The sequence below is a fragment of the Balaenoptera physalus genome (assembly GCF_965194825.1).
Source record: "Balaenoptera physalus genome assembly, chromosome: 4".
Classification (NCBI taxonomy): Eukaryota; Metazoa; Chordata; class Mammalia; order Artiodactyla; family Balaenopteridae; genus Balaenoptera; species Balaenoptera physalus.
In genome coordinates this window covers 82,115,684-82,142,044 of record NC_138891.1, presented here as the reverse complement: position 1 = coordinate 82,142,044, position 26,361 = coordinate 82,115,684, and the positions used below count along the sequence as shown (strand labels likewise).

Here is a 26,361-nt window from a genome sequence, read left to right as displayed (position 1 = left end):
GATCCAGCATATATAATGTGAAGGGGCAGTTTGTTTTATGAGTTTATAGAGTGAAAGGAAATACTCATGAAAGATTTTGACCTGAAGAGCCAAAGAAATTAGAATTCTAGAAGTTTTGTGATCTGTTGGTCTTTTCAAAAGAGACTATTAAATGGTCAAATTGTTTTTACTTTTTTAAATCCCTTTACAAATTTTTAAAATTTTTTATTTATTTATGGTATGCGGGATCTTCGTTCCCCAACCAGGGATTGAACTCATGCCCCCTGCAGTGGATGTGTAGAGTCTTAACCACTGGACTGCCAGGGAAGTCCCTAATTACTTTTTTTAAAAAAAATGAGTCTCTACTGAGATTGGCTGAGAGGAAAGATCCAACTAGCCTGACTTGATGCATGTTACAAAGAAATAAGCATGTTTTTCTTTTTTAATCTCCTTTTCATTCCCTTTTATCACCTACAAATACATTTTCAGAGGGTCAATTTTGCTTATCTATCCACAGAGTCTATGACAATATCAAGTACATAATACTCGTTCAGTGGATTAACTAATGAGTGATTAGCAATCTAATTTTTACAGAGGAAGAACACACCAATTGATTGCTGTTGTCTATATTGATAGGACTCGTTTATTCTGGACACTTAAGAGACCTAGAATATTTTGTTTTCAATTTTCTGACAAGGAAGGCACACATTGAAAAAGAATCAGGAATTATGAATGATGTCCATGTCAAAGAGTGGTCAACTGAGTGGCTATTCATATGTTTATTAGAAATTTGGTTTCTCGCCATTTTATTTCCATCCAGTCACCTGTGGAAGAGATACTCATAAATATTTTATTGAATAGCTTTCATTTTAACATAAGCAGTAAGTTGGAGAGCAGATGCTTCCACATCTACAGGATTGTCTTTGTGATGAAGCCAAATGCCAGGGCTGCTTTGGCAAGAACTTTAATACTGGTTAGGTCTCAGGATCAGCTGTCCTCATCAGGATTTATTATTATTTTCAAGTTATCATATGATAACTTTAAATATTTTATTGACTAGTCTGAAGAAAGCCCTTCAAATTCTCAACCAAAAACAGCATAATTTGCGGATAATTACTTGACAGCTCCCTTTCTGAACCTTGGACCATGCTATGTATCCTCTCTTCAGCCTTACTCTTCAGAGGCCACTTTCTCACCATCACTCCGACTCACATAACACCTTCTAGACTTTAGTGATTCCAGTGATTGATGTGGGAAGCTCTGGTCCAAGTTAAATTCCACACTATCTCCTTTCTCCCTCTGCAGGGTCTTTGCTTCTTCCTTTCACCTGACATAGCTCAATTAATTCTACCTTGGGCAATTTTTATTTTATACCCGTTAAAGGTATTTTATACCTGTTAAAGGCTGGCAGTGTACTATATTTGGTCACACAGGTTTCTGAGGGCAGTGACACAGGGGACATTCAAGCTGAATTAAATTCTTCATATTCGATGTGAGTTTTTTGCCACAAATTCCTGGTCTTACCCTGGTGAGATGGACTGTATCATAAATCAAATATAGTGGCTTAAACAAATAAGTTTATTTTTCCTACATAAGAAGCCCAGAAGTAATTGATTGCAGGATTGTTTTAGTAACTCAGCAATCAGGGATGACTCCATTTAGCCTTCTCATTGTGGTTGCAGGATGGTTGCAGAGGCTCTTGCCATCATATCATATTTGGCCAAGAAAAATAAAGAAGAAAGAAGCAGCACTAGCAGATGTCCACTTGCATGTCATTAGCCAGAAGTCTGTCACACGGCCAACACTGATAGGATGTTACTTGGGCCAATCTACAATGTCTGCCACACTCCTATTTACCACTTTCCATTAAGGTCTAGGCTTAAAGCTCCTGCCTTAATATTTTACTCAGCCCTCCAGAACTGAGGGCATCTCTGAAACAGAAGGTCTTCTGCATCTTACTAATCTAGTGGCAGGAAAAAGAACTCAAACAAAAAATGAAGGGGGATATTTGTACCGCTTCATTTCTCCCACCAAGTCCACCACTACCAACCACCATAAAAGCACATTTATTTAATCCTTGATGCTCTCATTTGGTTCCTCACATAATGGTGTCCATCTTCTCTAAGGAAGATAATTCACTTCTGGAAATAGGAAAGGCTCACCTCAAAATGATACTCTGAATGTAGTATTTGCAGCTTAGAGAATGTCAGTTCCAAGCACCAGGGCATTGTTTAGAATTGTTCACATCATATCTGGTTTTTATCTTTATCCTTGTTCTCAATAATATTGAAGGACCAGCATGTCATAGAAAAACAATTTGCTTTTCTAAATTTCAAGGGTAGATTAATATTCTTCCTGAATTTCAAAACAAACAAAAATTGTCCAGTCTAGGAATTTGGCCTTTAGTGTTTTCTTTTCCTCCAACTTTGTATTTTAGAAAATTTGCTAAAAGATAACAACAAACACCTTTATATCCTTCACTTACATTCACCAATTTTTAACATTTTACCATCTCTAAATATTTAAGCATTTAGCTCCTAAGACCCAAGATGTTCCCTTATATAATCGTAATACAATGCTTATATTAAAGAAATTTATTATTGATCTGTTGTTATTATCATATCTTGTGCATATTCTAATTTCTCTTATTATTCCAATAATGTTCCATATGTCTTTTTCCTCCTCTCCAGGGCTCAATCAATGCATTTAATTGCTATAACTCTCTAGTCTACTATAATCAAGACTGTCTTTTTTTCTCTTGCATTACACTGATACTTTTGAGAAAAGTAAGCCATTTGTTTGCAGAATGGATTTGATTGTTTCCTCATGAGTAGATTCAGGTTAAGCATCTTTAACAAGAATACTACATAGGTGGTTTTGTATCATTCTCAGTACATCATATCAGGAGATGGATGATGTCATTTTGTCCTGCTACTAGTGATATTAAATTTGATCATTTGGTAAAGGTCAAGTTCACCAAATTTCTCTTCTGTAGTATTATCTTTTCCCTTTATAATTCATAACTAATCTCTGTGGTAATATGTTGAGACCGTGCAACTATCCTGCTCCTCAACAATCTTAAACCCAATGGTTTTAGCATCCATTGAAGATTGATCCCTGAATCAATTCCTAAAATTTTGGTTGCAAAATGATGATTTTCCAATTTTATCACTCCTCCAATATTTATTAGATGGCATTTTTCTATTAAAAAAGAGATTTTCCTTCACTCCCTTCCTCCTTGGCCCTTTGAAAATTAGCTAGTATTATTATAGTTCATGGATTCATTCTTTTTCCATGTATTATAAATCATTTCCATCATTATTTATTTTTGAGGCTCAAATTATCCTAAATTTAGCCAATGGAGCCTCTTCAAACAAGATTTTATGTCCTCTTGAAATACTCCTATTAACTTTTGAGAACTTTTACTCTCTGACATAACAAAATGCACCAGACCCACCTTGTTTCCCTGGACACAGACCCAGAGCCAGCCATTATCCAAGGAGCTCTGGCTCCTTTTAGAGAATGGTACTTATAAAAGTCAAGATCTAGGTGCTAAGTATGCTCACTGCTACTGAGGTACTATTGCTATTAGTTTTATCAGTGGACAGAGCTAGGAAATATGTATCTTAAAAAGCATTAACTCATATTGATAACTTCAATTAAACACTTATAGTGTTCTTCCTTTCCTCCCATTCCACATTTACAACTTCCTTTTTCCACAGTTGGAAATGAATGTTGTACCATCAATACCAATATATGTACTTATTTGTTCACTTGTAAAATGTTTGAGAAACAGTTTCAGACTTACTACACCCATACTACCACCACTAACTAAATGTATTAAAGGTCAAGATTTCCTTTTGTCCTTGGAATTTATCCCACTGGCAATATAGTCAGAGTATGATCAATTTGATATGCAATTATATATTTTCTCATATTTGCATTCAATTTTAGAGTTTTTGCAGTTCTTTGTTGAATTAATATTTCTTGAATATGAAAATAATAACATGGTTCAAGTCAAATCTATATAAAAGTGCTCAACAAAGTTTCATTCTTTTTCCTATTTTTTCTAATCTGTTTCTACATATCTTCTGTAGGTAACAAATTTAATCATTCTCTGGTTTATCCTTCCTGTGTTTATTTTACAAAAATAAGTAGATACATCTCCATAAACACAAACATACACATTTTTATTTTCCCTTCTTTCTTTTCACAGATATATACACCATATTTCTGCTTAAACTATATCACTTAGAGTTTTTTTTATTCTTTTTATATTTGTGTATTATTTAATTCTGTGGATGTACTTTTGTTGATTAGCCTAATCACCAATTATTGGATATATAGGTAACTTTCCAATAATTTGTTGCTATAAATAATGTCATAATGAGTAAGTAATGCATTTTGTATGAGTGTGTTACTAAAGGCGTACCTTTAGGGTAAATTTCTAGAACTGATTTCTAGGTCAAAGGGTGTGCAGTTTTGTTATATATTGCCAAATTTTCCCCCATAGGAGTTATACAATTTAACATTTCTAGCATCAATATAAAAAAGTACCTATTTCCCCACAGTCTGAGCAATAACAAAGTGTGTAGTCAAACTTTTAAAATTTTCCCAATCTAATCAGAAATGAAGCTTTAATTCAAGGTAGCTTTAATCACATTTATAGTAGTATGGATGAAGTTGTACATCTTTTCAAGAATTTAAAGACCATTTTCTCATATCTTATGCTGCTCCTTATTTTTTTCCTGTCTTTAAGGACTTGCTATTTCTTGATTTCTTATAATTCTTTATATTTTTCAGAAGTTAGCTCTTAGGATAAATGTTATACAAACATTTTCTCCCAGTTTGTAATTTATATTTTAATTGTATTTTTGGCTCTTTATTTTCTAGGTAAAAATTGCTTCTTTATGTTTTATATTTACTGGTCTAATAAAAGAAATTGCATCAGGATTTTGAGACTCAAGTAGAAAGCTTTGCCTTTATCCAGCTTATAAGGAAATGCATCCATGTTTTCTTCTACTCCATGTATGGTTTCTTTAAAAAAAGAGAGATTTAGACTTCTGATACTTTTGGAGTTCACATTTGTGTAATCTATGAAATATAAATTTGATATTACTCTTCCAAATGACTATGCAGATGGCCAGTTGCATTTATTAATAAGCCAATATTTTCTACAGTGACTAAGGTGTCATCTTTATCCTATTGTATTTGGGTTTATTTCAGAACTTTCTATTCTGTTCTACTGTTCTTTCCATCCATTAATATGCCAATACATAACTGTTTTGATTATAGAAAGTTTATAATATGTTTCAGTATCTGATAAGTATACACTGCCCTGTCACTCTATGCTCTTCTCCAAGATTTCATCATTATTCTTGCATGTTTACTTTTCCACGTGAATTTTTCCATACTAACTTCTGTAGCTACAAATTTAAATTATGTGAATTTTTATTGAAATTGCATTAGGCTCATATATTAACTTAAAGAAAAATGACATGCATATGATATTGAACCCAAAAACAAGGAATGTTTTTGCTTTTGCAAATCTACATTTGTGTCTTTCGTGTTTTTTCCTAAGCCTTTTTTATATTTTGTTGCAGTTTAAAAGAGATTCTTTCCTATTATATCTTTTTTACTGGCTATTGTTTGTGCAGTTGAAAGCTATTGGTTTTTCTATGTTAATTTTTATATCCTATTACTTAATAGAATGTTTATTATATGAGTTTTTTTTTCATAATTTATTCCCTTGCATTTTCAGAATACTGTCAAATATTTGCAAATAGGTGTAGTTTTCCTTCTTCTTTTCCATTTTGGTCTATATTCCCATACAATGTTAAATAATAGTGGGGAAATAGGCATCTATGCCTTGTTCTTGATCTCAGTATGATTGCTTCTATCATGTGCGTGTGTGTGTGTGTGCATGTGTGCGTTCTTATTCCATTAAATATTATCAGATAAATGGGTATCCACTGTGTCAAGCCTTTCTGAGTAACTATGATTTTTCACCCCGGAATTAATATGAAGAAATTGTCTTCATTGATATGAAGATATATGTTAATAGATTTGCAAATATTAAGACAACCTTACGTTTTAAGAATAAATCTCACTTGGTCATAATGTATTATTTTCCTATATAACTGTTCAATTCCGTTTGCTAATATTTTATTTAGCATATTTACATTAATGTTCACAAGGAATATTTGGAGGGTTTTTTGTCTTGTTTTGTTTTCTGCTACCATCAGATTTAGGAACTAATGTTATATTTGTCTCATGAAGTAATGTGAAAGTTTTTGTTCACTTCTGAAGCTCGAGAAAAATTATATAGCATTAGGATCATCTAGATGGTAACCATTTCCTACAATGCCCCTTTGGAAACACCTAGACGGGGTACTTTTGTTGGGGGAATTTTTTTTTTTGATCTTTCACTATTCTCCTGTGAAACTAGTCTATTTCACCTCTTTCTGCAATAGAATTATTTTTACTTAATTGAACGTTCCTAAGAAAATTTATCTCTTACTTAAGTTTACAATGTATCTGCATAGAGTTACACAAAGTATTCTGCTATGACATTTATTATTTCTCTGTCTCTCTAGCTATTTTTTCTTGTAGTTACTTATTTTGTATATATGTGATTTATTGCTTTCTTTATTAGGTTACATGTCTATTTTTGTTAACTTTTTAAAAAACAACTTTTTCTTTTTACCACAATAGCAAATAATCAAACTATAATATGGACTAAGGAAGTGAATAGACATTTATCCAAAAAAGACAAACAAATGACCAATAGGTACATGACAAGTTACTCAACATTACAAAAAATGTAAGGTACAGGATGACCAAAATTAGCACAGCTGTAGGATGTATATCAAAGTTGTTAAGGCAGTAAATCCTACAAATATTCATCGCAAGAAGAAAAACTTTTTTCTGGTAATCATTTCATAATGTATGTAAGTCATATCACTACCCTGCAAACTCTGATATCATAAAACAAGAAAAATATTTAAAAGGTAAAAACTAAAAGTGCAAAATTATCAAAGAGGACAAACTACTACTGTTTTACCTTTAGAATTATTTTATTAAATCTTAAAGGTACAACAGTTTCTTAACTCTACACATGAACTAATTTTCTTTAGAAGAATGATGTTGTGTCTCATTACACCATGATTCTAGCTAATAGCTTTTCAAAATTTTGTGAAAAGTCTTGAAAAAGGATTCAAATATCATACAAAACTTTGAAATTTAACATTATCAAAGGGGATGCTTCCATATTCTTACAGAGACCACTGGAGAGACAATTCAAAAGCTAAGAAACGGTCTCAAAAGCATTTTTTCATACAATCTTTCCTCCACAGGAAGGTATTGTTCTTACATAATTGAGTCTACTCACAAAATGGCTCTCTGTACCTGCTCTGGTGTCTTCTGCCATATCACTGCATATTTACGCATGACTGAGATAAGAGTTTCCTGAACACCGTTATTTCGATAACCTAAAGCTCTTCTGTTACCTCTGAGCTCTCAACGTCTCCTATTTATACAGTCAAGCCCATGGCAAATAGAAGCTCAGTATCAGCTGGTCTCTGCATAACGCCCACGTCTTCCACCGCCTCCTGGACCAGAGTTTCCTCCATCGTATGATCCTCCCACGTTCCTGCTACACCACTCAGTTTTCCACTCTTCAGTAAATTGTACTTAGAAGGTTTCTGCTTATAATTTCCCAAATCATTGTAATTATGACTTCCATAATTTCTTCTTCCATAGCTGTCAAAACCACCTCTGGATCCCCCATCCAGGTTGCCATATCGAGATCCTCTACCACCGTATCCTCCTCATCCCCCTCCATAACCAGGGCTAACCCCCAAATTGCCACCTCCAGATCCTCCTCCACACCCATGCTAGCCATCCCCAAGTGTATGTCCTCTTCTATATCCATCAGCTCCCCATCCAAGTTTCCTTCCTCATCCTGGTCCTGCTCCAACATTTCCACCACCACCAGGAGAGTCTCCAAAACCGACGTTGTCTCCTCTTCCACCTCTAGAACTTTGGACTCCCTGCATTTTAGGTCGAGACAAGGCCTTTCTTACTTCTGCATGATGACCATTGATGCTATGGTCTTTCTGCAACACAAGCTTATCCACGGGATCATGGTCATTAAAAGTAACAAATCCAAAGCCTCTTTTCTTTACAGACTCCCTAGCAGTAATTATCTCAATAGCATCGATTTTTCCATATTTCTCAAAGTAATCTCTAAGATGATGCTCCTCAGTATCTTCTTCAATTCCACCAACAAACAGCTTCTTCACAGTGACAAGAGCCCCCGGCTTTCCATAGTCCTCTCTTGGGGCAGCACGTTTGGGCGCAACCGTTTTCCCATCAATGGAATGAGGTCTGGCAGCCATGGCAACATCCACTCAGCCATGGATGAAAACGTGACAAAACCAAATCTTCCTGGTTTTTGGCTGGCAGGATGCCTTATTAACACACAGTCTGTAAGGTTTTCCCCTTGCTTGTAGTAGTTCCTCAGACTTTCTTCCATGGTTTCAGAGCTTAAGCCACCAATAAAGAGTTTACAGAATTGTTCCTTTTCTTTCTTATTCCTCTCCAAAGGAACAGATGTTGAAGTTTTCTTCATCGCAGGCTTACTCGCTTGAGCCATTTTCCCGAAGCTGAGGGGGATGAGGGAGATCTCCAAAGACTAACATGGACCGGAGGGTCCCGACCCCGCGGTGAGAACCGAACCTCTGCTGCTCCAGCAACAAGACCTGTAGGAGCACCTCCACCAGGGACCTGGTGATGCTGCTACTGCTCTGGAGCCGCTGCCGCCCTTGAACCAATTTGAGCAACTTTCAGTTTTTCTGCAAAACGTCATTTTGAACCGAGTGACCTTTCCTGATCCAGTAATCAAACTTCTTATACATTTCCTCTACATTGATTTTTTTCCAAACTTTTAATTTTCTCTTCATTGTTATCTATTTTTGATACAGTTTTCCTCACTAAATTGAATATTCAATGAAGAGATCACTAACGTGGACTTTAAAGTTTTACACCAGAATACTTACCTATTGCTTTGCCCTTACAATGAGTTCAGATATCTTTTTTGAAAGAAACTATTCAGACTACAAAAAGGATTTTTCTTTTTTGTTGTTTTGTTTTTGTTTTTGTTTTTTATACAGCAGGTTCTTATTAGTCATCAATTTTATACACATCAGTGTATACATGTCAATCCCAATCGCCCAATTCAGCATACCACCATCCCCACCCCCCTGCGGTTTTCCCCTCTTGGTGTCCATATGTTCGTTCTCTACATCTGTGTCTCAACTTCTGCCCTGCAAACCGGCTCATCTGTAACTTTTTAAAAAATAACTTTTTGGATTTAATATTATTTTAAACTTTTTATTATTTCTGCCTCATTAAATTTTCTTTTTATTTTAATAAGTCTTTCCTTAATTTTTATTTTTTAATGTTTTGTACAGGTTTGGAGTTTTGAGTTGGGAAATTAAGAAACTTATTTTTAATTATACATTTCAACTGATATAGATATTTAAGGTTCCTCTGAAAAACGCTGTAAAAAAATAGATTCTGATATGTAAGGATTACATTATTTTATTAAAATTTGCATTTATGGTTTTCACTTTCCTTTCTGTCTAGAAATGTTGAAAAAAGTGGTTTTCTTTTTATTTTTTTATAATTTGCAATGGGAAGAGCATTTTTCCCCAGCATTTTATTATACGTTATTGAATGTACAGAAGAGTTGAAAGGATTATACAGTAAACATCCATTTATCCACCACTGAGATTTTATTATTCTCAACATTTTGCTAGCTAAGCTTTACCACATACCTGTTCATTTATCTATTCATCCAAAACTTTAATTTATCAATTGATCTGTTTATCAATTTATCTATTCATCTATAAGTTCATCTCACTTTTTGAAGTGTTTCAAGTAAGTTTCAGACATTAGGATACATCAGCATTAAACAGTTTAGCATTTATATCATTAACTAGACTTCAGTATTTGTTTAGAGTTATTTTTGCTTTATTTTAGGTAATTTAACCTATAGTGAAATATACAAGCCATTAATGAGTTTTGACGAACGTTTAGCTCTGTTATCCAAACACCTGTCAAGCTATAAGGCATTTCTGTCACCCCAGAAAACTCCCTCATACCTCTTTACAGTCAGTTTCTATTTCTAACACTTCAGAGAAAACTCTGTTTATTTTTTTTTTTACCATATATTAATTTTTGACTTATAGAACTTTACTTTTAAAGCACTGCTTTTATTTTTTCACCATATATTAATTTCTGCCCATTACAGAACTTTACTTAAATGGACTAATTAATACAGTACATACTCTAATGTGTAAAGCTTCTTTCACTGAACATGATTTTTAAGGTTCATCAAAATTCATGGCTGCATCAGTATTTTTTTTTAAATGGTGACCAGGTCTCCCATTGTATGAATATACCACAGTTTATCTATTCTCCTGATGATACATATTTGGATTATTTCCAAATTTTGGCTATTATGAAAAGCAGCTTTGAACGTTTTTGTGGACATGTTTTTACTTCTTTTGGACAAATACCCATGAGTGCAATTGTTGGGTCGTAGGGTACCTATGTACCTCATTTTATAAGAAATTTCCATGACACAGAAGATTTTATAAAATAAAATAGAGACAAATTAGATGTTATCAACATTTTAAATGTTTGTTTTCAAATGTCACTATGAAGAAAACAAACAGGCAAGCCACAATCTAAGAAAAAAATATTTTCAAAATATCTGAGAACAGGTTTCCAAGAGATATATCTATCTATCTAATATGTCTATATGCATCTAACATATCTATGTACATAAATAGATATATCTATACATGTATATTGATATATTTATGTATATAGATACCTATATAACTAATGTGTCTAATATCTAATATATATTACAGCTTTACACATATATGTGATAGATATATTAAAACAATAGAAATACACACAATGCAATAAAGATGGCAAATATTTGAACAGGCATTTCAAAATAGAACTATGTGAATGAAAAATAAGTATGTGAAGAAATGTTCAAATCATTAGTCATTAGCAAAATGGAAATTAAAATCCTAATTATGGGGGCTTCTGATTTCTAGTTCTGCATGTAAGGGAACTTGGAAGTCATCACTCCATCCTAACAAGTAAAAAGTTGAACATGATTCTTCTTGGATCCATGAAATAGGGGAGGACACAGGGCAAACCACTGCTCCCAAGATTAGAGAAACAGATAGCTGAATACAAGGAGTTGTTGATTACCAGATTACTGGAGCAGAGACCTACAAGGAGAAACTGCCTCTGGAAGCAGTGCTGGGATAGAAAAAGCTGAACTATAATTGATAAATTGCTGGAGATAGAGTGAGGGCAACTCTGAGTGTTAAAAACATCAAGAGGAAACCAGTCATGGGGGGCTCCCACAATATTGTGAGATGTACCTCCAGGTAAGGAGTCTGACCAAATTCTGACAGTATTAAATATCAGAGAAAACACCCTCCTGCTTCTGACAGGTGAAAAAAATCATTTTGAAATATGCCAGAGCACTCAGTTCTTCCTACCAGGCCTGCCCTCAGGGGAAAATTGTTTAGTGAACTTAATACTAGCTGAAAAGATGTGTATTAAGACACATATAAGAAACTTGGAAGTTGTTACTCTCCCCTAACAACAAATGAAAAGCTGAAGAAACTGAAAAATCAACAACTCTCCTTGAATTCTCAAGAGAGGGGAGGACACAGGACAAACTGCTGTTCCTAAGACTGGAGAGATAGATCAATACAGGGAGGCATGCCTTACTAGAGAATCACTAGCTGCAACCCCGCAGGAGCCAGTGCCGTGGAAGGAAAGCCTTGGCTGTGATCGATGAATTGCTGGAGGCTCAGGGCAGTCAGCTCAGAGAGTTAAAAACTTCAAGGGATCTAGTCTTGGGGGACCCACAATATTGTAAGATTTACCTCCAGGAGCTTGACTAGTTTCCTACAGTAAATATCAGAGAAAAGTCCTCTCCTGCTTCCTGAAGGGGGAAGGGAAAAGGAACCATTTTGAAATACTCCAGAGCACTCTGTTCTTCTTAACAAGGCCTGCCCTCAGAAGAAACTAGTTAAACTGGGTCTAACCTGCTGGGGAAGGGAAATACTCAACTCCAGCCCATTCTAGCCAACCTCTCCTACCTAAGGAGGGAGAAAAAAAACCCCTGAGAAACACCTGTTAAGTTCACAGGCTAGAGGCATAGGCTCCCTAAAAGACTGAGATCTAGTCAAAGGACTATAAAATGCCTTCCCTCCCCACAAACCTCACCATCATACTACTAGTGGCCTGTTTACAAGCAGCTCCTCTTACTCCTCTTACCTCTTGTCTGGTTATCAAGAAAAAAAATCACAAGACATACCAAAAGGCAAAAAAATAAAATAAAATAAAATATTGAAGAGATGGAGTAAGCATCAGAACCAGACATGGCAGGGGTGTTCAAAATATCAGACTAGGATTTTAAAACAACTATGATTAATATGCTAAGGGCTCTAATGGGTAGAGTGGGCAGCACGAAAAAACAGATGGGTCATGTAAGCAGAGAGATGGAAATTCTAATAAAGAATCAAAAAGAAATAATAGAAATCAAAAATACTATAATAGAAATGAATACTGCCTTTGATGGACTTATTAGTAGATGTGACACAGCTGAGGAAGGAAACTTTGAGCTAGAGGATGTATCACTAGAATCCTGGAAAACCAAAAACAAAGAGAACAAGAAGGTTGAATCAATAGTTAATAAACTCCTAAAACTGAAAATAGCAGGCCCAGATGTGTTCACTGGTGAATTCTACTAAACACTTAAGGAAGCAATTATACCAATTCTCTACAATCTCTTTCAGAGAGTAGAGGCAGAAAGATTACTTCCTAATTCATTCTATGATGCCATCATTACCCTAATACCAAAACCAGACAAAGATATTACAAGAAAACTGCAAACTAATGTCTTTTATGAACACAGATGCAAAAATTCTCAACAAAATATTAGCAAATCAAATCCAATAATGTATAATCCAATAATGTATAATGTATAATAATGTATAATATACCATGACCAAGTGGGATTTATCCCATGTATGAAAGCCTGTTTCAGCATTCAAAAATTAATTATTGTAATCCATCATATCAACAGGCTAAAACAGAAAAATCACATGATCATATCAATAGATGCAGAAAACACATTTGACAAAATCTAACAGCCATTCATAATAAAAATTCTCATTAAACTAAGAATAGAAGATAATATCCTCAACTTTATAAAGAATATCTACAAAAAAAAATCTACAACATCATACTAGATGGTGAGAATCTCAAAGCTTTCCAACTAAGGTCAGGTACAAGGCAAGGATGTTCCCTTTCAGCACTCCTTTTCAACATCATACTGGAAGTTCTATCCAATTCAGTAAGAAAAGGAAAAGAAAAGAAAGGAAAGGAAAGGAAAGGAAAGGAAAGGAAAGGAAAGGAAAGGAAAGGAAAGGAATAAAAATTAGAAAGGAAAAAATAAAATTACTTCTTTTTGCAAATAAATTTATTTTTCTATGTATAAAATCCAAAAGAATTGCCAAAAATCTCCTGGAACTGATAAGTGATTATAACAAGGTTGCAGGATACAAAATTAATACATAAAAGTCAAATGCTTTCCTATATATCAGGAATGAACAAATACAACTTGAAATTTAAAATACAATACCATTTACTTTAGCATCCATGAAAACCAAATACTTGAATATAAATTTAATAAAATATGTACAAGATCTACACAAGGAAAACAAAAAAACTTTGATGAACAAAATCAAAGAGCTAAATAGAGATATATTCTATGTTAACTGAGAGGAAGACCCAATATTTTCAAAATGTCAGTTCTTCTTTACTTGATCTATAGATCCAATGCAATTTCAATACAAATACCAGAAAGTTATTTTGTATATATTGACAAACTGATTTTAAAGTTTATGTTGGCAAAAGCCAACACAATATTGAAGGAGAAGAACAAAGTTGGACTGACAATACCTGACTTCAAGACTTACTATAAAGCTACAGTAACCAATACAGTGTGGTATTGGTGACAGAATACACAAATAGATCAGTGGAACAGAATAGGGATCCCAGATATAGACCCCCATAAATATAGTAAACTGATCTTTGATAAAGGAGCAAAGGCAACACAATGGAGCAAAGATAGTTTTTACAAGAAACATTGCTGGAACAACTGGACATCTACATCCAAAAAATAAAAAATAAAAAAGAATCTAGATATAAACTTTACACCCTTAACAAACACTAACTCAAAATGAATCACAGATCTAAACCTAAAATGCAAAACTAAAAAACTCCTAGAGGATAACAAAGATGAAAACCTAGATGACTTTGGGTGGCAATGACTTTTTAGGTACAACACCAAAGGCATGATCAATGAAAGAAGTAATTGATAAGCTGGCTTCATTAAAATTACAAACTTCTGCTCTGTAAAAGACAATGTCAAGAGAATGAAAAGACAAGACACAGACTGGGAGAAAATATATGCAAAAACACATCTAATAAAGTACTGTTATCTAAAATATGCAAAGAAATCTTAAACTAAATAATAAGAAAACAAACAACTTGATTCAAATTGTGCCAAAGACACTTGACAGACACTTCATAAGAGAAGATACACAGATGGCAAATAAGCACATGTAAAAATGCTTCACATCATATGTCATCAGGGAAATGCAAATTTAAACAACCATGAAATACCACTTCACACTTATTAGAATGGCCGAAATATGGAATACTGAAAAACTAAATGCTGGTGAGGATGTGGAGCAACAGGAACTCCTATGCATTGCTCCTGGGAATGCAAAATGGCACAGCCACTTTGAAAGTCAATGTGACAATTTCTTACAAAAGTAAGTATATCTTTACCGTATGATATAGCAATCATGCCTCTAGGTATTTACCCCCAAAAGTTCAAAACTTATGTCCACACAAAAACCTGCACACGTATGTTTATGGCAGCTTTATTCATAATTGCCAAAACTTAGAAGCAATCAAGATGTCCTTCAGTGGGTGAATGGATAAATAAACTTTGGAACATTCAGACAATGGAATATCACTTAGTGCTAAGAAGAAATGACACTTGAAAAGACAGGGAGGAACCTTAAATGCATATAAGTGAAAGAAGCCAATCTGAAAAGGCTACATTTTGTATGATTCCAACAATATGACATTCTGGAAAAGGCAAAACAATGGAGACAATAAAAAAAAAATCAGTGGTTGGCAGGGGTTGGGTGGAGGAGGAATGAATAAATGGATCACAGAGGATTTTTAGGACATTGAAAATACTCTGTATGACACCATAATAATGGATACAATATATATTTGCCCCAACCCATAGAATGTACAACATCAAGAATGAACCGTAATGTAATATATGGACTTTGGGTGATTATGATATGTTGATGTAGGTTCATTAATTGTAACAAACGTACCACTCTGGTAGGAAATGTTGATAATAGGGGAAACCATGTATGTGTGGAGGCAGGGAATATATGGAAAATATCTGTACCTTCCTCTTAATTTTTCTGTGAATCTAAAACTGCTCTGAAAAAACACTGTCTTAATTTTTTTTAAGGCATTAAAAAGACAAAGGAAAAGAAATACCAAGACACACCCACAATAATAAGTAACTCATTAAAAACTGAAAATACAAAGTGTTGGAAAGAGTTGGAGAAACTGAAACCTCATACATAGTATACTTTTTACTTCCTGTTTCTCTCAGAGTTTAGTTATTAGGTGTATATATAGTTCTGATTTTATGATTTCTTGGTAACATAACATTATGAATATCTATTTTATGTAATATTATTTTATTATTATGAAGCATTCTTCAACTCATAATATACTTCTATTAATACAGTTTGTCTTTCTCGTACATTATTTGTCTTTAAATAAAATTTAGCTTTTGCTTTTTTATTATTAGTGTTTCTATGTTAAATCTATTTTTTCATTCTTTAACTGTCAACTTATCTGCATCTTTATTTCTTGCAGACAGATTATATTTGGAATATGTTTTTACATTCATTATGATGATCTCTGTCTTTTAATTGGTGATTTTAGTCCATTTACCTTTAATGTAATTATTCATAAGATTGAAATTAGGTATACCATTTTTCTAACGTTTTCTATTTTTGCCATCTGTCTAAAAATATGTTCTGTTCCTTCTATTCTGTAACATTTTTGTGCTTATTGTATAGTTTTTATAATTCAACCTAATGCCTCTTTTTTTTTTTAGATTTACCTTTTTTATTTTATTTTCAGAATGGTTGCTCTAGGGATTACAAAAGACATCATTATCTTATCACAGTCTATTTAAAGTTAACGTAACATCACTTTGTACATAAAGTAAGAATTTGGAAATAAATATCTTATTTTACTTCCCTCATACATTAAGCTATTTTATATGTATTATATATACATATATTATAAATTACACAACACAGTGTTATAATTTTTGCTTTAAATTGTTATAAGCAATAGATTCAATGCAATCAATCCCTATGAAAAAACATTTATTTTTTTTTGAATTAATATAAAAACTCATCCTAAAATTCATGTAGAATCTCAAGGGATCTTGTCTGTTTGTTTGTTTTTCAAAATTCATTTAATCTATTAATGAGGGAAGCATTAGGATTATAATACTGGTTCAAGAATTGGAGAAACTGGGGACTTCCCTGGTGGTCCAGTGGTAAAAAATCCATCTTACAATGCAGGGGACACAGGTTCGATCCCTGGTCAGGGAATGAAGATCCCACACGCCGCGGGGCAACTAAGCCCACGCACCACAACTACTGAGCTTGAACTCCTCAACTAGAAAGCCTGCGTGCCACAAACTACAGAGCCCACATGCTCTGGAACCCATGTGCCACAACTACAGAGCCCACGTGCCCTGGAGCCTGCACGACACAACTAGAGGAGAAAACCTGCACACCACAACTAGAGAGAAGCCCATGCGCCACAACGAAAGATCCTGCATGCCTCATCAAAGATCCTACGTGCCACTACTAAGACCTGATGCAGCCAAAAATAAATAAATAAATAATAAATAAATCTTTAAAAAAAAAGAATTGGAGAGACTGAATATATAGCAAAAGAAAGAAAGAAAGAGAGAAGGAAAGAAAGAAAAGAAAGAAAGAAATGTCTCTCTGGAATTATATTTTCTACTGGAAAAAATCATTTGCATTTTTATCAGAAAAAAATCTACCAGTTAACTGGTAGTTTCACAGAGTTTACTACTAATCAATACTAAATAGTAAGTAAAAGGTACACTCTGTTAGAGAATGAACAATCTGTGGTCTGCAATTAGCTAAAGCCCCAGTATAATGTTGAAAGGACACATAGAGTTCTTTTTGCCTAATTTTCACGTTTGGGATAATTGTTCTTAACAGGATTTAGGGCAAATTACCTCAAATCTCTGTGAACTTCAATGCCTTTACTTTTTTAAATTAATTTTTATTGGAGTATAGTTGCTTCACAATGTTGCATTAGTTTCTGCTGTACAGCAAAGTGAATTAGCCATACATATACATATATCCCCTCTTTTTTGGATTTCCTTCCCATTTAGGTTACCACAGAGCATTGAGTAGAGTTCCCTGTGCTATACAGTAGGTTCTCATTAGTTATCTATTTTATACATAGTAGTGTATATATGTCAATCCCATTCTCCCAATTCATCCCACCCCTCTTTTCCCCCTGGTATCCATATGTCCGTTCTATACATCTGTGTCTCTATTTCTGCTTTGCAAATAAGTTCATCTGTATCCCTTTTCTAGATTCCACATATAAGTGATATTATACAATATTTGTTTTTCTCTTTCTGACTCACTTCACTATGACAGTCTCTAGGTCCATCCGTATCTCTACAAATTTCACACTTTCGTTCCTTTTTATGGTTGAGTAATATTCCATTGTGTATATATATACCACCTCTTCATTATCCATTCTTCTGTTGATGGACATTTAGGTTGCTTCCATGCCCTGGCTATTGTAAATAGTGCTGCAATGAGCAGTGGGGTGCATGTATCTTTTTGAATTATGGTTTCCTCTAGGTATATGCCCAGGATTGGGATTGCTGGGTAATATGGTAATTCTATTTTTAGCTTTTTAATAAACCTCCATACTGTTCTCCATAGTGGCTGTATCAATTGACATTACACCAACAGTGTAAGAGGGTTCCCTTTGCTCCACATCCTCTCCAGCATTTATTGTTTGTAGATTTTTTTATGATGGCCATTCTGACTGGTGTGAGGTGATACCTCATTGTAATTTTGATGTGCATTTCTCTAATAAGTAGTGATGCTGACCATCTTTTCATGTGTTCTTTGGCCATCTGTATGTCTTCTTTGGAGAAATGTCTATTTAGGTCTTTTGCCCATTTTTTGATTGGGTTGTTTGTTTTTTTGATATTGAGCTGCATGAGCTGTTTGTATATTTTGGAGATTAATCCCTTGTCAGATGCTTCCTTTGCAAATATTTTCTCCTATTCTGAGGGTTGTCTTTTCATCTTGTTTATAGTTTCCTTTGCTGTGCAAAAGCTTTTAAGTTTCATTAGGTCCCATTTGTTTATTTTTCTTTTTATTTTCATTACTCTAGGACGTGGATCAAAAAAGATCTTGCTGTGATTTCTGTCAGAGTGTTATAACTATGGTTTCCTCTGAGAGTTTTATAGTGTCTGGCCTTACATGTAGGTCTTTAATCCATTTTGAGTTTATTATCCATTTTGTATGGTGTTGGGGAGTTTTCTAATTTCATTCTTTTACATGTAGCTGTCCAGTTTTCCCAGCACAACTTATTGAAGAGACTATCTTTTCTCCACTGTATATTCTTGCCTCCTTTGTCATAGATTAGGTGACCATAGGTGTGTGGCTTTATCTCTGGGCTTTCTATCCTGTTCCATTGATCTATGTTTCTGTTTTTGTGCCAGTACCATACTGTCTTGATTACTGTAGCTTTGTAGTATAGTCTGAAGTCAGGGAGCCTGATTCATCCAGCTCCACTTTTCTTTCTCAAGATTACTTTAGCTATTCGGGGTCCTTTGTGTTTCCATACAAATTGTAAAATTTTTTGTTGTAACTCTGCAAAAAATGCCATTGGTAATTTGACAGGGATTGCATTGAATCTGTAGATTGTTTTGGGTAGTATAGTCATTTTCAAAATATTGATTCTTCCAATCCAATAACATGGTATATCTCTGCATCTGTTAGTGTCATCTTTGATTTCTTTTATCAGTATCCTATAATTTTCTGAGTACAGGCCTTTTGTCTCCTTAGGTAGGTTTATTCTTAAGTATTTTATTCTTTTTTCTGCAATGGTAAATGGGATTGTTTCCTTAATTTCTCTTTCTGATCTTTCATAGATAGTGTATAGGAATGCAATAGATTTCTGTGTATTAATTTTATATCCTGCAACTTTACTGAATTCATAGATTAGCTCTAGTAGTTTTCTGGTGGCATCTTTAGGATTTTCTATGTATAGTATCATGTCATCTGCAAACTGTGACAGTTGTATTTCTTCTTTTCCAATTTGGATTCCTTTTATTTCTTTTTCTTCTCTGATTGCCACAACTAGGACTTCCAAAACTATGTTGAATAAAAGTGGAGAGAGTGGACATCCTTGTCCTGATCTTAGAGGAAATGCTTTCAGTTTTTCACCACTGAGAAAGATGTTTGCTGTGGGTTTGTTATATATGGCTTTTATTATGTTGAGTTAGGCTCCCTCTATGGCCATTTTCTGTAGCGTTTTTATCATAAATGGGTGTTGAATTTTGTCAAAAGCTTTTACTGTATCTATTGAAATGATCATATAGTTTTTATTCTTCAATTTGTTAATATGGTGTAGCACATCAATTGATTTGCATATACTGAAAAATCCTTGCATCCTTGGTATAAATCCTACTTGACCATGGTGTTTGAGCCTTTTAATGTGCTGTTGCATTCAGTTTGCTAGTATTTTTTTTTTGAAATTCACGTTCTTTTTTATTTATTTATTTATTTATTTATTTATGACTGTGTTGGGTCTTCGTTTCTGTGCGAGGGCTTTCTCTAGTTGTGGCAAGTGGGGACCACTCTGCATCGCGGTGCGCGGGCCTCTCACCATCGCGGCCTCTCCTGTTGCGGAGCACAGGCTCCAGACGCGCAGGCTCAGTAATTGTGGCTCACGGGCCCAGTTGCTCCGCGGCACGTGGGATCTTCCCAGACCAGGGCTCGAACCCGTGTCCCCTGCATTGGCAGGCAGATTCTCAACCACTGCGCCACCAGGGAAGCCCCAGTTTGCTAGTATTTTGTTGAGGATTTTTGCAGGTATGTTCATCAGTGATATTGGACTATAAATTTCTTTTGTTGTGATATCTTTGTATGGTTTTGGTATCAGGGTGTTGGTGGCCTCGTAGAATGAGCTTGGGAGTGTTTCTCCCTCTGCAACTTTTTGCAAGAGTTTGAGAAAGAGAGGTGTTAGCTCTTCTCTAAATGTTTCATAGAATTCACCTGTGAAGCCATCTGGTCCTTGACTTTTGTTTGCTGGAAGACTTTTAATCACAGTTTCAATTTCAATACTTGTGATTGGTCTGTTCGTATTTTCTATTTCTTCCTGGTTCAGTCTTGGGAGGTTGTAACTTTCTAAGAATTTGTCCATTTCTTCCAGGTTGTCCATTTTTTTGGCATACGGTTGCTTGTAATAGTCTCTTAGGATGCTTTGTATTTCTGAGGTGTCAGTTGTAACTTTTCCTTTTTCATTTCTAATTTTATTGATTTGAGTCCTCTCCCTTTTTTCCTTTCTTTACTTGTCTGGCTGCAGGTTTATCAATTTTATTTATCTTCTCAAGAAACCAGTTTTAGTTTTGTTGATCTTTGCCACTGTTTTCTTTGTTTCTATTTCATATTTCTGCTCTGATCTTTATGATTTCTTCCTTTCTACTAACTTTGGGTCTTGTTTGTTCTTCTTTCTCTAGTTGCTTTAGGTGTAAGGTTAGGTTGTTTATTGGAAATTTTTCTTGTTTCTTAAGGTGGGATTGTATTGCTATAAACTTCCCTCTTAGAACTGCTTTGGCTGCATCCCATAGGTTTTGGATCGTCGTGTTTTCATTGTCATTTGTCTCTAGGTATTTTTTGATTTCCTCTTTGAGATTTTCAGTGATCCCTTGGTTATTATTTAGCATATTCTTTAGCCTCCATGTGTTTGTGTTTTTTAGGTTTTTTTTCTTTTCTGTAATTGATTTCTAATCCATAACATTTTAGCCTGAAAAGGTGCTTGATACAATTTCAATTTTGTTAAGTGTACCAAGGCTTGATTTGTGAACCAAGATGCGATCCATCCTGGAAAATGTTCCATGTGCACTTGAGAAGAAAGTGTATTCTGCTGCTTTTGGATGGAATGTCCTATAAATATCAATTAAGTCTATCTGTTCTAATGTGTCATTTCAGGCTTGTGTTTCCTTACTAATTTTTTGTCTGGATCATATGTCCATTGGTGTAAGTGGTGTGTTAAAGTTCCCCACTATTATTTTGGTACTGTCAATTTCCCCTTTTATGACTGTTAGCATTTGCACTATGTATTGAGGTGCTCCTATGTTGGGTGCAAAAATATTTACAATTGTTTTATCTTCTTCTTGTATTGATTCCTTGATCATTATGTAGTGTCCTTCCTTGTGTCTTGTAACATACTTTATTTTAAAGTCTATTTTGTCTAATACGATTATTGCTACTCCAGCTTTCTTTTGATATTGCATGGAATATCTTTTTCCATCCCCTCACTTTCAGTCTGTATGTGCCCCTAGGTGTGAAGTGGGTCTCTTGTAGACAGCATATATACAGGTCTTGTTTTTGTATCCATTCAGCCAGTCTGTGACTCTTGGTTGGAGCATTTAATCCATTCACATTTAAGGTAGTTATCAATATGTATGTTTCTCTTACTATTTTCTTAAGTGTTTTGGGTTCCTTTTTGTAGGTCTTTTTCTTCTCTTGTGTTTCCCACCTAAAGAAGTTCCTTTAACATTTGTTGTAAGCTATTTTGGTAGTGTTGAATTCTCTAAGCTTTTGTTTTCTGTAAAGCTTTTGATTTCTTTGTTGAATCTGAATGAGATCCTTGCTGGGTACAGTAATCTTGGTTGTAGGTTTTTCCCTTTCATCACTTTAAATATATCTTGCCACTCCCTTCTGGCCTTCAGAGTTCCTGCTAAAAAATCAGCTGATAACCTTATGGGGATTCCCTTGTATGTTATTTGTTGCTTTTCCCTTGCTGCTTTTAATATTTTTTCTATGTATTTAATTTTTGTTTGTTTGATTAATATGTGTCTCAGCATGTTTCTGCTTGGGTTTGCCCTGTGTGGGACTCTGTGCTTCTTGAACTTTGTTGACTATTTCCTTTCCCATGTTAGGGAAGTTTTTGACTATAATCTCTTCAAATATTTTCTCAGGCCCTTGCCCTTTCTCTTCTTCTTGAACACCTATAATTCGAATGTTGGTGTGCTTAATGTTGTCCCAGAGGTCTCTGAGCCTGTCCTCATTTCTTGTCATTCTTTTTTCTTTATTCTGCTCCTTGGCAGTTATTTCCACCATTCTATCTTCCAGCTCACTTATCCGTTCTTCTGCCTCAGTTATTCTGCTATTGATTCTGTCTAGTGTATTTTTCATTTCTGTTATTGTGTTGTTTATCACTGATTTTTCTTTATTTCTTCTAGGTCCTTGTTAAACATTTCTTGTATCTTCTTAATCTGTTCCTCCATTCTAATTCTGAGATCTTGGATCATCTCTACTGTCATTACTCTGAATTCTTTTTCAGGTAGATTACCTATTTCCTCTTCATTTATTTAGTCTTGTGGGATTTTACCTTCCTCCTTCATCTTCAACATATTTCTCTGTCATCTCATTTTGTCTAACCTACTGTGTTTATGGTCTCCTTTCCGCAGGCTGCAGGGTCGTAATTCCTCTTGCTTCTGTTTCCTGCCCCTTGGTGAGTGAGTTTGGTCCAGGGGCTTGTGTAGGCTTCCTGGAGTGAGGGACTGTTGTCTGCACTCTGGTGGGTGGAGCTGAGTCTTTTCCCTCTGATCAGGAGGGCCGCATCAGGTGGTGTGTTTTGGGATGTCTGTGAGCTTAGCACGAGTTTAGGCAGCCTGTCTGCTATTGGGTGGGGCTGTATTCCTGTCTTGCTGGTTGTTTGGTGTGAGGCATCTAGCACTGGAGCCTGCAGGCAGTTGGGTGGAGGCGGGTCTTGGTATTGAGATGGATACCTCTAGGAGAGCACACGCCAATTAATAGTCCCTGTGCCTGGGAATTCTCTGGTGGTCCAGCATCCTGGAATCAGCACTCCCATCCTGGAGGCCCAGGCTCAACCCCTGGCCAGTAAAAAATAGAGCCCACCAGCTTCACCGTGCGGACAGAGAAAAACAAAGAAAATAAAGAAGAAAAGAAAACCAACAGGCAAACAAAACCCAAGACAAATAACAAAGAGAAAAACAAACACACAGTAGCAACAACACAACACACACACATACACAGAACAAAAAAAGAAAAAAGAGAAGAAAACAAATAAATAGATACAGCAAATCTAAGACTAATGATGACTACAAAACCAAACTAACAGAAACAAACAAAGAAGCAGATAGAAAAGAAAAAAAGAGAAGAAAAATAAATAACTTAACCCCCCAAGAAACAAAAAAACAAGAGAACAAACAAACAAAAGAATTTTTAAAATGAATGAATGAATTCTCTGGCATTCCACTCTCTTGGACTCGGTGCTCTTACCCCAGAGGCTGAGGCCCAACCCCTGGCCTGGGAGCCAAGACCCCACAAGCCGTGTGGCACAGCAAAAAAAGAAAGAAGAAAACAAAAGAAAACCAACAAAACCCAAGATAAATGATAAAAGTAAAACCAAAGAAAAAAAAGAAAACAAAAAATAAAGAACAATCTAACAAACAAAAGAACCCAAAACAAAAACTAACAAAAAACAGTAAGTAATCTAAAATAAAAACAAAGAAAACACAAAGCAAACATACAAAAAGTATCAAAAAAAAGGAAAAACAAAAAACAAAACAAAGAACAAAAACAATAACAAGACTAAAACACAAAACAACAAAAAAGCAAAGTAAAAATAGAAGAAAATACATTAAAATTTTTTAAAAAAATAAAAAGAGAAAAGAAAAATAAGTAAAAAATAAAAGTAATAAAACCGAAATCAACAACAGGGGACTTCCCTGGTGGTGCAGTGGTTAAGAATCTGCCTGCCAATGACCAGGGCACACAGGTTTGAGCCCTGGTCCAGGAAGATCCTACATGCCGCAGAACAACTAAACCCGTATACCACAACTACTGAGCCTGCACTCTAGAGCCCGTGAGCCACAACTACTGAGCCTGCGTGCTACAACTACTGAAGCCTATGTGCCTAGAGCCCATGCTCCCCAACAACAGAAGCCGCCACAATGAGGAGCCCGTGCACTGCAACGAAGATTAGCTCCCACTCACCACAACTAGGGAAAGCCTGCATGCAGCAACAAAGACCCAATGCAGCCAATAAAAAAAAGAAACAGAACAAAACAAAAAACAGAAAGAAAAAAATAGTAATGATCATATTTTTCTGAGGCCTGTGCTGTCAGTGTCCTTGCCCCCCCAGTGAGCCACAGCCCACCCCTGCCTCCCCAGGAGGCCCTCTAATACCCCTAGGTAGGTCTCTGGACTCAGTGTGGGCACTGTGGGGACAGCTCAGACACTGACCTGGCCCAACTCCTGTGTGTACTTGTCCCCAAAGTCCACAGCTGCTAAAGTTAGGCTGGTCTCAGTTGTGGGAGTACTCATTGTCCATTCAGATATTCCACAGATGCAGGGTTTACCAAGCAGATCACGGGGATCTGGCCTCACCTCTGTGTGTGGGTCACCCTCAGGCGTCTGTTCCCCACCTAGGCAAGAGGGGGTGAAAGCAGTGGCTGATTGGGTCTCTTAGGCTGATTGGGACACTTATTCAGGCCATGGAGGGATAAGGCAGCCACAACTGGGGTTGTGCGAAGTGCCTGCAGCAGCAGAGACCAGCAAGAAGTTGCAACAGACTGGGATGCGCTCACTCTGGTGGGATTCCCTCCCAGTGCCCACAGATGCAGGGGCTGGTGGTTGGGGAAGGAGACTTCAGTGGTGGGCCTGCCCCTTGTGCACCACTCAACAGTGGCATCTCATTTCCAAGGCAGTCCATGCTTCCTCTAGGAGCATTCCTGGCCATGCACCTCACTCCCATCCCCTCAGGCTGTCTCTGCACAGCCAACAGCAGTCCTCTCCCCAAATCCACTCTCCTAACCCCACACTTTAGCACTCTGACCCCGCCAGCACTGGCAGCTTCTCATCTCAGGAGGTGCCCAGGGCTGATTCCAGAGGAGGCTTTTGTGTGGGCAGCATGTGTGGGCCTGCTGGGGCCTGCATGGTCAAAGGAGGGTTTGGCGATAGTGGCACTAAGGACCCTGGAGCCTGTGCACCGCTCAGGACCCTGGAGCCTGCGTGGCACTCTCAAGAGATCTTGAATAGCCAAAATAATTTTGAGAAAGAAGAACGTAGCTAGAGGACTCACAAATCCTGATTTCAAAACCTCCTAGAAAGCTACAATAATCAAAACAGTATGGTATTGGCATAAAGACAGATATATAGACCAACAGAAGAATAGAGAGCTCAGAAATAAACTTTGGCATATATGGTCATTTGATTTTTGATAAGTGTTCCAAGGTCACCCAGTGGGGGAAAAGACAATCTTTTCAATAACTGGTGCTGAGAAAACTGAATATCCACATGCAGAAGACTTAACATGGCATACAAAAATAACTCAGAATGCATCAAAGACCTAAACGTGTGACCTAAAACTATGAAACTCTTAAAGGAAAACATAGGGTAAAATCTTTATGTTACCAGATGTAGCAATGACTTCTTGGATATAACACCAAAGTCAGAGGCAACAAAATAAAAAATAGCCATATTGGACTTCATGAAAATTTTAAATTTTGTTAATCAAAAAATAATATCAACAGAGAAAAAAGGCAACCCACAGAACAGAAGAAAATATTTTCTATCATATATCTAATAAGGGATTAATATGCAGAATATATAGATAACTCCTAAAATTCAACAACAATAAAACAAACAACTTGGTTTAAAAATGGGAAGAGGACTTGAATAGGTATTTCTCCAAAGATAAACATCACTAACCGCTAGTGAAATGCAAATCAAAGCTACAATACTACCTCACATCCATTAGGATGATTACAATAAAAATTCCAGAAGATATAAAGTGTTGGTGAAGATGTGGAGAAATTGGAACCCT

At 35.6% G+C, this 26,361-nt stretch overlaps 1 long non-coding RNA gene and 1 pseudogene across 2 annotated transcripts; one reads left to right on the top strand and one right to left on the bottom strand.

The window, feature by feature from the left end:
• Positions 1–331: 331 nt before the first annotated feature.
• On the bottom strand, positions 332–11,922 carry LOC309659864 (heterogeneous nuclear ribonucleoproteins A2/B1 pseudogene; annotated as a pseudogene). The gene has a single exon. The product of its transcript is annotated as a heterogeneous nuclear ribonucleoproteins A2/B1 pseudogene (transcript).
• A 1,667-nt stretch (positions 11,923–13,589) lies between these two features.
• LOC309659898 lies at positions 13,590–23,456 on the top strand. Its single transcript, XR_014263034.1, has 2 exons — positions 13,590–20,003; positions 20,334–23,456. It is a non-coding gene; the product is annotated as an uncharacterized lncRNA (long non-coding RNA).
• Positions 23,457–26,361: the final 2,905 nt, after the last annotated feature.